The sequence below is a fragment of the Calidris pugnax genome, unplaced genomic scaffold (assembly GCF_001431845.1).
Source record: "Calidris pugnax isolate Ruff unplaced genomic scaffold, ASM143184v1 scaffold10, whole genome shotgun sequence".
In the NCBI taxonomy this organism is placed as follows: Eukaryota; Metazoa; Chordata; class Aves; order Charadriiformes; family Scolopacidae; genus Calidris; species Calidris pugnax.
The window spans coordinates 4,150,847-4,161,439 of record NW_015090795.1 but is presented as its reverse complement, the minus strand read 5'-3'; positions in this window follow the sequence as shown (position 1 = coordinate 4,161,439).

The window sequence follows — 10,593 nt, the reverse complement described above, 5'->3', positions numbered from 1 at the left end:
CCCCCCCCCCCCTCCCCCGCCGCTCTCTCCTCCCCTTCTCTCTCCCTCCCGTCCCACCCCAGAACTGCTTGCTATAGCTGGACTCTTCTCTAAACTAAACGTTCACCTTGACCTTATTTATGACTTTATGTGCAAATGTTTTTTGACAATAATGATCATATATTTTGACAAAATATATTTATAACTACAACCAAAAATGCATTTGAAAAAAAAAAAGGTGAAGATTTACCTTGAGGGCTTTATGCTAAACCCGCTGGGTTTTATACCCTTCGTCCAACTTTAGGATTCCCCAGGTTTTAAAACTATTAACGTTTCTCTCCCCCCCCACCCACACCTCCTCCCACCTCTCCCCTCCCCACTGGAGATTGGCTTCTTTAGGAAGCTTCAAAGGTTTGCACGGGTCCTTTGAAGATCAAATCGCCCCATTACAATGCCAAAAAAAAAAAAAAAAAAAGATATCTGGAGCAGTTAAATATGTGTTAGCTAATAGCTACCTGTGCTGTGTCCTTTCCAAATTGCTTCCGAGCAGGAAGGTGATCAGAGCTGAGCCGAGCAGGTAGGGTTGGAGGTATCTAGGGACAGAAACCCCTGGCCCAGACCCATCGGATGGACTGTGTTGGGCTTGGAAAATTGGGAGCCGTGCCCTTGGCTGGGGGGTGAGTGTGGGGCTGGTGTCCTCAGCGCTCCTGGGAGTGGGAAGGGAGGGGAGCAAGGTGAGGGAGCATGATGTATTTCTGTGTTTTTTTTTTTTTTTTTTCTTTCTTTTTTTTCCCCCCTTCTTTTCCTTTAATGATTGAAGCTTTCCAACCCTCCGAAAGGGGCAGCTTAGTTGAAACCAATAAAAACTGGAGTGGAAAGCTTGCCAAAAGCCTTGGCTCCCTGAAGAGTGCAGGTGGAGAGAGGAGATGGGAGCCGTGGGGGGAGGAGAGCATGGCCCTGCCTTTCTCTCGGAAACCAAAAAAAAAAAAAGCCAAAAACCAGCCTTCAACCTCCTCTGGTGCCAGCGAGGCTTTTCCACCCCTCCATCCCACCGGGTGCTGCCCCACAGGAGTGAGCCACAGGGTCCCCTCTGCTGCCAGAGAGCCTTGGGGTGGCTCTGTGTCCCCCCAGCTGGGTGCTGGGGGGTCCCCACAGCCTCCCACGAGGTGGTGATGGGTGCTGGCTATGGGGACCAAGTGTCCCTAGCATGGCAGGGCTTTGCCTGCCTGCTCGTGGGGATGGATGCACAGCATCTATAGGGCTGTGGCAGATGTGTTGGGGGGGGGGGGGATCACCCCACTGCTGGGGAGCCCCAGGTTATTGCTGGGGTTATTATGCTGTTGTGTCTCCGGGGCCCCCCTCGGCCCCGAGCTGACACTCTCATTCCTGCCTTTAGAAGGGGAAATGTGTGGCCCGGGGCATCGGCGACCTGCTGCCTCCCCCTTTGATGCCTGCATATCAGACATAGCCATGCCAAAGAAAGAATTTCATTTTGAAGTGGCATCAGCTAAAGGCGAGCGCCTTTCAGCTGCCTGACAGGGCAATTACACACATCTCCCCCCATCTGCCCCGCCGGCCCCCGATAACCCCAGCCAGGGAAAGAGGGGGTCTCCGGGCCCCACGGCAGCCACGGGGCAGGCACTGTGGGAGGGTGCCTTGGGGAGAAAAAAAATAAAAATAATAAAAATCACTGCGCTTTTTTTCTATAAAGAAAAAAAGAAAGAGTTAAAGAGGCTTTTCCCAGGTTGGTGGGTGCATCCCGGGTTGTCCCGGAGGCTGGGGAGGGTGTTAGGAAGCGAAGCACAAACTCCTCTTGGATTTAAGTCACTCTCCATGTAGAAATCTCCAACTGCTTTTGCTGCATTCCCGCTGCTTTATGGAGCTGTTTATTTTGGTGCTTGTTTTTGCATTGCGTTTCAGGGATGAAACTAAAACTTCGGCCCCGGGGAGGCAGAAGGCACTTGCTTTTCCGTGGGGGCTGTGAGGGGAGAGGTGGTCCCGACGCGTACCAGGTTTTCCTCTGCTTTGGTTTTCCTGCCCCGGCAGTGGGTTGGTGAGATCCTACACGGGGTATTCTGCTCAGAAATCGTAGGGGGAAAAAAACAACCAACAAAAAAACCACTTTTTTTTTTTTTTTTAAATCAAAGTATTTCAATTTTGTAAATTTGGTAAGAATCTAAACTGTGGATATAAAGCAGCTGATGGTAGAAGTGATGTATGTTACAAAATATTCATGGGTGCATTAAGCAATTTACTCAGATTTACTCCGGTGAATGTGTCTAAATTTTTGCATTTAACAGAGAATATGGGGGGTGAGGGTTTCCCTCCCTGTGTGCGTTCACGGGTGGCAGGCTGCTGTGTGGCCTCGTGCGATCACAGAGGCATTTAGTGACATTCTCAACCCGATAAAGTATTTAAAAATAGGGAAAGACAACAAAACTGTCAGGGAAACCAGGATCGTTTCTCGTTTCCAGTTAATAACCAGTGGTGGTTTTTTCCCCACCGCTTTAATTTGCGCTGGGTTTTGCTGGTGATAATCAGAGCTCTCTTCACTGCCTGGGCAAGGGGTTGCTTTTGGGAAGGTGCGAATTAAGGCCTCGCTGGTGTGGAACTCCATGCAGTGTTTTTTGGCCATAAGATGTGTTTGTTGCAGCAGTGGTGTGGTTTAATCCTGCGCTCTGGAATCATCCTGGTGCCCGGTCCTGTCCCTTTTTTGTGTGCCATAGACGTGCCCATCCATCTTCTCGCTGCCCTGTCTGCGTCAGAATCATAGAATGGTTTGAGTTGGAAGAGACCTTGAAGATCATCTCCTTCCAACCCCCTGCCATGAGCAGGGACACCTCCTACTAGAGCAGGTTGCTCAAAGCCCCATCCAGCCTTGAACACTTCCAGGGATGGGGCAAACTACCTTGTTCCCGCAGCAGAGCAGAGCTGGAGAGATGGTTGAGTCTCAGGTGGCCAGCGTTCAGCTTTGCTCAAAAGTATGACAAATATATCTGCTTTGTAAGTGCAATAATTCCTCTGACCGTGGAACGTATTAATTTGCCAATGATGTCACTTATTTCAGAACGAGCACTTTGTTTTGTGGTGGCTGGAAGGTCTTGAGATAAAGCTTCTCAGTTTAATGCCCCTTTTATTCAGCCCAAGCTGGAAGGGGAGTGGGTTGAAGGTGGGTCTGCAGCCACCTCCCCGCCATCTGGGTGTCCTCCTGGTGGTTGTGGCTCACGGTCATCCCGAGGTGTGTGAGCAGATGCTCTGCTGCTCACCGTGATGCAACTTCATCATCTCTGTGCCTACTGCAGGAAGGCTGGGACATTTGCTACCTAAAAAGTACTGTCATGCTGAAGTTTGTGTGGTTTATGGAGATAGGAAATGAGGAGAATATCCCAGCAGGGGTTTAGTAGCCTCCTGTGGCTCAAACTGAATTGTTCACAGTGGTTTTTTGGTGAGGGCCGCTGGGTGTTGTGCAATACTGTTATTGCTGGAGCACTGGTGGGGACGTGGGAGAAGACGTGCTGGAGAACGGGGTCCAAGGCTCTGCCATGTGTCAGGAGCTCCCCCCAGAGACCTGTGGTTACCCTGATCCCATCCCCGGCGCCTCCTCTCTTGGCTTGCAGGATCCCAAGAGTCTTCTGGCAAGATTTTCTTCTCCCAGGTGAAAATTTTGCCCCCCGGTGAAAGCTTAGAGCATGGGTTTGAGAAAAGCTGCTGTCCTGGAGCTGCCGTAATTGAGGAGGGTTGTGCAGACAGCCCGGCTTTGCTCGTAGCCACAGGGTCCAAGGCTTTGCAAATTAGTTTCTAAAAATGCCGATTGGTTTGGAAGAGAAGCACCGAGGTTTGCACGTTGCTATTCTGGGATGAAGGCAGAGGCTTTGCTGCGGAGCCAGCAAAGGAAGACGGAGGCCCTTCTCGTCCTGACTGGGGTGCTTGGGCACCTCTGGCAAACTCCTCGCCCATTACAGTAACAATCAGCACAGACTAATTGTGATGGCTTGAAAACCTGTTGAATGTTGGCCTCGAGAGATGCTTTGTTCTCTTTATTCCTGGGTTTCATCCCAGGATAGCAGGTCTGATGATCCTCCACTCTGCACGGCTCCTGTCTGAAATCACGGGACCTAAACAGGTGTGAGGAGATATTGGTGCTCTCCTGTGGGTAAGGATCTTGGGCACAGAGAGATGAAGACACTCGGGCACAGGCACATATGGAGAACAGGCAGAGCCAGGAGAGGTATCCAACCACGTCAGCCCCTGTCCTGTGATCTAGACACAACACTTCTCTGGTCTTGTGTCTGTCCTTCTCAAGATCCATCACCTAACCTCAAACCAGTGGTGGGTTCCTGCAAAATATAATGAAAGAGGAGGCTACAACGTCCGTGTTGTTCTCCAGGCAGGCACGGTAATGACAGGGAGTATCAGAAATGACCCAGACACCGGATATTTCCTTCCCCTCACGGATCTGCATTCAAATTTGGAAGGGTAAAATAGGATTTTGAGTACATTATTTTCACCAGGGCTTCTTAAAGAAGCACCTCAAACTTGCTCTTTGTTTGGCAGCAGTGCATCCACCTAGATACATGCAGTGAAGAGAAAATCCATCAATCAGGGCTTGCGCCTGGGCAGAGCAAAGGCAGGGGTGACACCACAGGGAACTCTGGCTCTGTTGGATCAGCCATGAGCCATTTACTCTACCCACCAGGTAAGTACACGTGCTGGGGCTTTGGTTCTGCACTGTCCATCCGAAATTTGCCCTCACTTGGAGCCCCATGCTGTTTTTCACACAGCATTTTTCATGCCTCCTGCCCCTGCCTTGATGCCATGTTTTATATGAGAATAGCTCTGCAGAGGGCATGACTCCATTGACACCTTGTGTCCTTTCCGGCTTGGATTTGCCAAGAGCTGCTCTGAGCCCATTTTTGAGCAATGGCAGAGTCAAAGGAAGAGCTCTCAGCATCCATGTCCACCAGAGGCACCATCCCCAGCTCCGGAGGTGTGCTTGAAGGGCAGACCACAAGAGCACAACCAAAAGCCATCACTGGTAGGACTTCATCCTCAAAAGGACCTGTGGTGGGCTGTCTCTCATGACATCAGGGAGTCAAGGAAAGTTTTATCCAAACCCAGACCTACCCTTTGGATCTGTTGATGTGCTACAGACGTGGCTGCATCTTGACATGCCCCACCTGCCTGTGGTACTCCATAGCTGGCTGGTTGTATTTACACCATCAGCATTTCTTCCAGTCTTCTCTTCATTTAGGTGCTGGCACATGATGTGTTTAGAAATGCAGATTTTTCCTTTCCGCTCTTGGTCTCATTCCCCCCTTTTCCTGGAGATCGCAGATGTGCAGATCCAGGGAGACCACGCAGTTCCCAGAGGAGAAGTTGGCTCCCAGTTCTAGCAGACTATGGATGGAAAATGTTGGTGTTACTCTACATTCACAAAAAAAAAAGTCTGTGCTAATTCTCTCCAAAGGCCCACCTAATGCTGTAGGAGAAGGCAGGAACACAGTGAGCCTAAAATGATGTTTTTCCAGAGTACCAACCAGCCTTTTACAATTCAGAGTTTCCTGAGCCAAAATTAGGCTCCCTGTATTTAATAGACCAACATGAATTTTACATCCAGAAATGTATAGAATTACTTTATAAACCTTATATATATAATTTTTTGTCTTTCTGATTGGCGTTGTCCTGTACCAGTGACTTCTACAGTTTGCCTACTTATTCTTTTTTGAACTGTCTCATAGAATCATAGAATGGTTCTGGTTGGAAGGGACCTTAAAGATCATCAATTTCCTTCGATTTTGTTTTGAAACCATGGCCTAGAAGTTCATAGCATAGAATTTAAAGACTTTTTCTCTCTCCTCCAACCCTCTCTGAAGCCCTGCTTCCTCTTCCCCTTCTCTGTGCCAGAGATGGCATCTCCTCTGCTCTGCCAAACCTGTCACCCTTGTCCTCTGCTGTGCCCTCACCGGGCTGAAGAGACCTTTAGGTCTTTGCTTTTGTGGAAGTCAGTCCTCGCTGGTTCTCATCCTTCCAAGTACTGTCTCCAGCAGTCTGGTCAATGGACACCATTGGTAAGATCCCTTAGTGAGTTAATCAACTCGTTGAAATTGTAAAAAATGGATTTGTAAAGCATCCATCTGGGCCTAAAAAAAAAAAAATAATAAATGCATTACTTTACATCCTAAAGTTTGGGAAGGGCTGATTGACTGATGGCAGCTCCCTTACATACAACTTGGGGCTCCTTTGCAGCATTGCAGAGGGCTTCACCCCCCCTTTCTTTTTCAAGGAGAAGTTCAGCTTGGACCTCTTCTTCTCCAGGCCCCAGAGCAGGGTGGGCAGGTGCCTCCCAGCTCTGTCCCCAACCCCTTTGAAGCTGGACAGGGGGCCCATCGGCTTGATGGTCATGCTGGTGGCACACAGAGGTGATGCTGTTGGGTGGGTTCTGGCTGGAGCAGGACTTTCCACACCACCCTCAGATAATTGCTTTTGTGTTGCTTTCATGGCAGGGATTTAAAGCCCCTCCGAGCTCTCGCGTGTTTTAGCTCTGCCCTCTCCTGATTAGATAATCTCACACCTCGTGAACGTGTTCGGTAACATGGATTGCTCCCCTCACGCTTGGATGGAGACCACAGGCTCCTTGTTGCTGGAAGCCGAAGGATGGGGCTCGGTCTGGAGTCCCACAGGCAAAGAGCAAGGGCTTTTCCAAGGAATCCACCTGCCCCTCACCTTTCCTCCCAGTAACACGAGAGGGTATGTTATGAAGTAATTGCCCGAAACAGGCCGTGCTGTTTTACATATTAGATTATATGGAAGATGGTAGGCATTTTGCGGTGCTTTTATTGGCTTTGCTCATTTTGTGTGCGCTGTAATGCACACCTGCTATTTAATACCGAAATGGGGGAAGTCCTTCACGCCAAGATTAGCTCAGACATGCTAAACTGATTATACACCTCCCTGGGGGAGCCCTGGACGGGGCAGGGGATGTACGAGAGGGCTCATGAGGGGCTGCCTTCTGCTGCTCCTGGCTCTCTGGGCTGGGGTCGCCTCCCACCCAGGGACGTGGGGAGCATTGCTTCTAATAGGGAATTAAATAAACAGAAACAAAGGCTCCACTTGAATGCCACGCTGAGTAGCTGTCTCCAAGGGAGAAGGACTGGGGAGCTCAATGAAGAGCCACCCATGGACTTTATTTCTGGTCTTTTGGAGTTTCTCTCTTGAACCTCCTTCCATCCTGAGTATGAAGGGGCATGTGTAATGTCCCCTGCACATACATTGCTGTATGTGTTTAGAATACCCTGATCAAGCATCAAGTCCTTCTGCGTGGTGCAGAGAGCTCTTTCTGCTGGTCAACGAGGTGACTGAGATGAAGCTGGGCAGAAGCTTGTCCCTTTGCTGGGGGTGCCCTCGCGGCTGCTGGGTCCTACACAACATATCCAAGGCAGCCACGGAGCACCCACCAGCCACACCACCATCACCTGCTGCAGCCTTGAGCTTGACCGCGCTGGTGGACCTGTTGCTTTCAGTCCGAGGGACCTGTGAAGAGAATCTACAGCCATCTTGATGGGGTAGGCAAAGGGAAAATGCTTCTCAGGGCCGGTGAAAGCTCTTTGGGGAGAAGGGGGTGAATGGCTGAAGCTCTGGGTTGTGTGTGGGGCTGGTGGAAACACCACAGCCCCGTTGGTGCTGTGCTTATGTGGTTGGGCTCTGGGGTGCCATGCCCTGGATCTGCTGTGGGGGGAACCCATGATGCTGGGTTGGTTGTGGAGGAGAGTTTCTTGCATTGGTTTACATCTAAAAGGAAAATTGGGGCTCACGGACATGTCCTTATTCCTGTTTCAGTTCTCATGGACCCAACAGCCAACCTGAGTGCCACATCCCTGCAGTGGTGAGATGGAGGCTGGTTCCTGTGTGGGCATCTAAGTAAAAGAGCTCCAACCCAGCGTGGCACGGTGCTCCTGTTCTTCAGCAGAAGAGGCATTGAGCAGACATCCTGTGAAACGTGCTGATCCTTCCCATTTCTGGCATCAGAAACAGGTATTTCCAGGTGTGATTTGAAGAGATTGAATGTATACAGCTTGAGTAGTTGCTATTTACTTTGGTGTTTAGAAGTTTTAAAAATAATCACCGCAGTGTTCCTTCAATGACAGTGTGTAGAGCTGGACAGTTTCCCAGTAAGAGGTAGTCCCCAATGATTGTTTGCAAAGATGATGATGTTTTTAATTTGATTAACCAATGGTAGTATTGAGAGAGACCCACATGTGCCTCAGTAGCAGGCTGCAATTTGGGAGCAAAGTTTGATGGTACGAGCAACAAAGCGTAGTGAGAAGGCTTGCCCTGTGAGATGAGCAGCTCTTCTCCTGGACATGGCAGAAAACAAAGACCTTGGGTCTTTGCTGATCAGAAAACAACTCAAAGAGCCCAACTGGTAGAACCTGTGATGAATGAAATGAGGCTTTTCCCCTAGAGCTGCCAAAGACAGGGCTAAAATACTGGGTGGGTTTCTGATCCCTGCAGTCATGATGGATTGTTTCAGACTTACTGGACTGCTATGAGGATCAAATGATCTTAGAGCAGAGCCTGGTCTTGTTCTGGCAGGAAAATTTGAGCCTGGAAGGGAACTGTGTGTGTGTCTTGGGGTAAATCCCAAGGAGAGGGAAGAGCTGCTTCTCTCTGAGTAGGGGCATTTGGGGAAGTGGGAAAAGAAATTCCAGTTATAAGAAATGAGGTCCCAGATGGGCCATTGCAACAGGACTATTAAGGACAAAAGTCTCTCCTTGTTTGGAGGTGATCCCTCTTTACCAATGGTAAGGTACAAAGTGGTCCTCAGGACAGCAGAAATTAGGCTGTCCTGTCCTGGGGGGTCCCTGCAGGTTTGGGCACAGGATGTCAGATGAACACCTGGTGAGGAGCCAAAGCCACTGAGGGAGGACCTACATTCCCAGGTGTTGCTGCAGATGTCACCAGCTGTGGTGAAAAGCAGAGCAGCCATCTCCTGCTCTCAGAGCAGGAGAGGGGGAGCAACCTCAGGCAAAATTATTTCTCATAGTCAGAATGGGGATAGAAATGCCCTTTCCTGGACTGATGGATGGTAGGGGAGGGACATGTGAAGGGGCAGTTGCAGTCCCCAGCCGGCCAAAGACATTTGGAGGTGGCTCTTGGAGCGAGAAGGAGGGTGGTGTGCCCTGCTGTGACTCCCTTGGGCACTGGAAATAGCTGGCATCGTCCGGCACGCTTCACAAATTGTTTTTGCTGTGGGTTGAATGAATAATGGCTTATAACAACAACATGGCTTGGGTGGCCCTGGGGCAGAGCGGCCACTGGACGGGGGAGAGGAGGGCTGGATTTTCTTCCTGCTTCTGTCTGTGTGGTCCAGGGTGGGTTGGTAAATGGCCTCATGCCTCAGTTTCCCCCCCTTGCAGGCCAGGAATGCACTCATCCTGCTGACAGTAACGGCGATAAATAATATCTCACAAGCAACCGCTATTTAAAAAAAAATCTTTTATTGCTTCCCATTAAGCTGATGACTGTTAATGAGGAGAATTAAATTCACTGCCGGGTTGCCATTAGACAAATATGCACTCCATCTCCATCCGAAAACCCCATTGTAAATAACTGCGGAGGAGTGGAATAAACATCGTCCTTCCCGGGGCAGGGCCCAGCAGCAGGAATGAGCAAACACAGGTGTGGAAGATTTGTAAGCTTTAAAGGAGATTGGGGCTATTTAAGATTCAAATCTGGTTTTGGTTAGGAGCATCTTCTGTGGGGAAAAAAAAATATAAAAAAATTTAAAAAATCCCAAACCACCACCAAAAGACCCCACAGAGGGGGTGGTGATGGCTGTCTGCAGCTGGTGGGGGGGTGGCAGCATCCCAGCATCCCAGTGACAAGCAGGGTGTGATGGTCCTGGTTGGTGTTACCAAATCCCATCGTTTTTCCGCTCGGCATCCCCGGATCCCTGCTGGATCCGAAGCCCCGTGTGTGTGGAGGAACCCTCCTGCCCTGGGTCACCTCCTCTCGGGTTGGTGTCGTTCGGCGTGTAATTGGGGCTAAGCTGCTTGCTTTATGTGGCAGGCTTTCCTCTCTGTCCTTCCCCTTCCCCTTTTGAAGGTGAAGGTTTTATGTGACTGAAACGTGTTAACGCTCCCATAAAAGTAAATGAAACACAAGTGGACGTTTTCTTTTTTTTTTTTTTTTTGGGCACAGATGTGATTGGTTTGGGCCTGATCCAGAGGCCGGGAGAGCCATGATTAGCAGCGCTGAAGAGAAGGGCCGGAAAATGTTTTCCGTAGGAAAGTGTCATTTGTGGAGCAAAAATGTGACATCTAGAAGAGCCAACTGTGTACCTGTGCTTCGTGGACCAGTTCCTCCCTGCTCCCACAGCCCCACTCTGACACCACGGCAGCAGGAGGGTTGTCTCTACTCCGGAGTTAATTTTTCCAAAGGACCCTTGATACCAAGCTCAGCCCATCCAGCAATTAAGGCTACCTAAATGAGGTTGCAGGACAGTTTGTACATCCCCAAAGAGGTCCCTGATGTGGTGGATGCAGAGATGGGACAGTTTGCCCGACATCTGCTCTGATGAGCTGTGTTTGTCCCTGTCACTTTATGAAGCAGAGG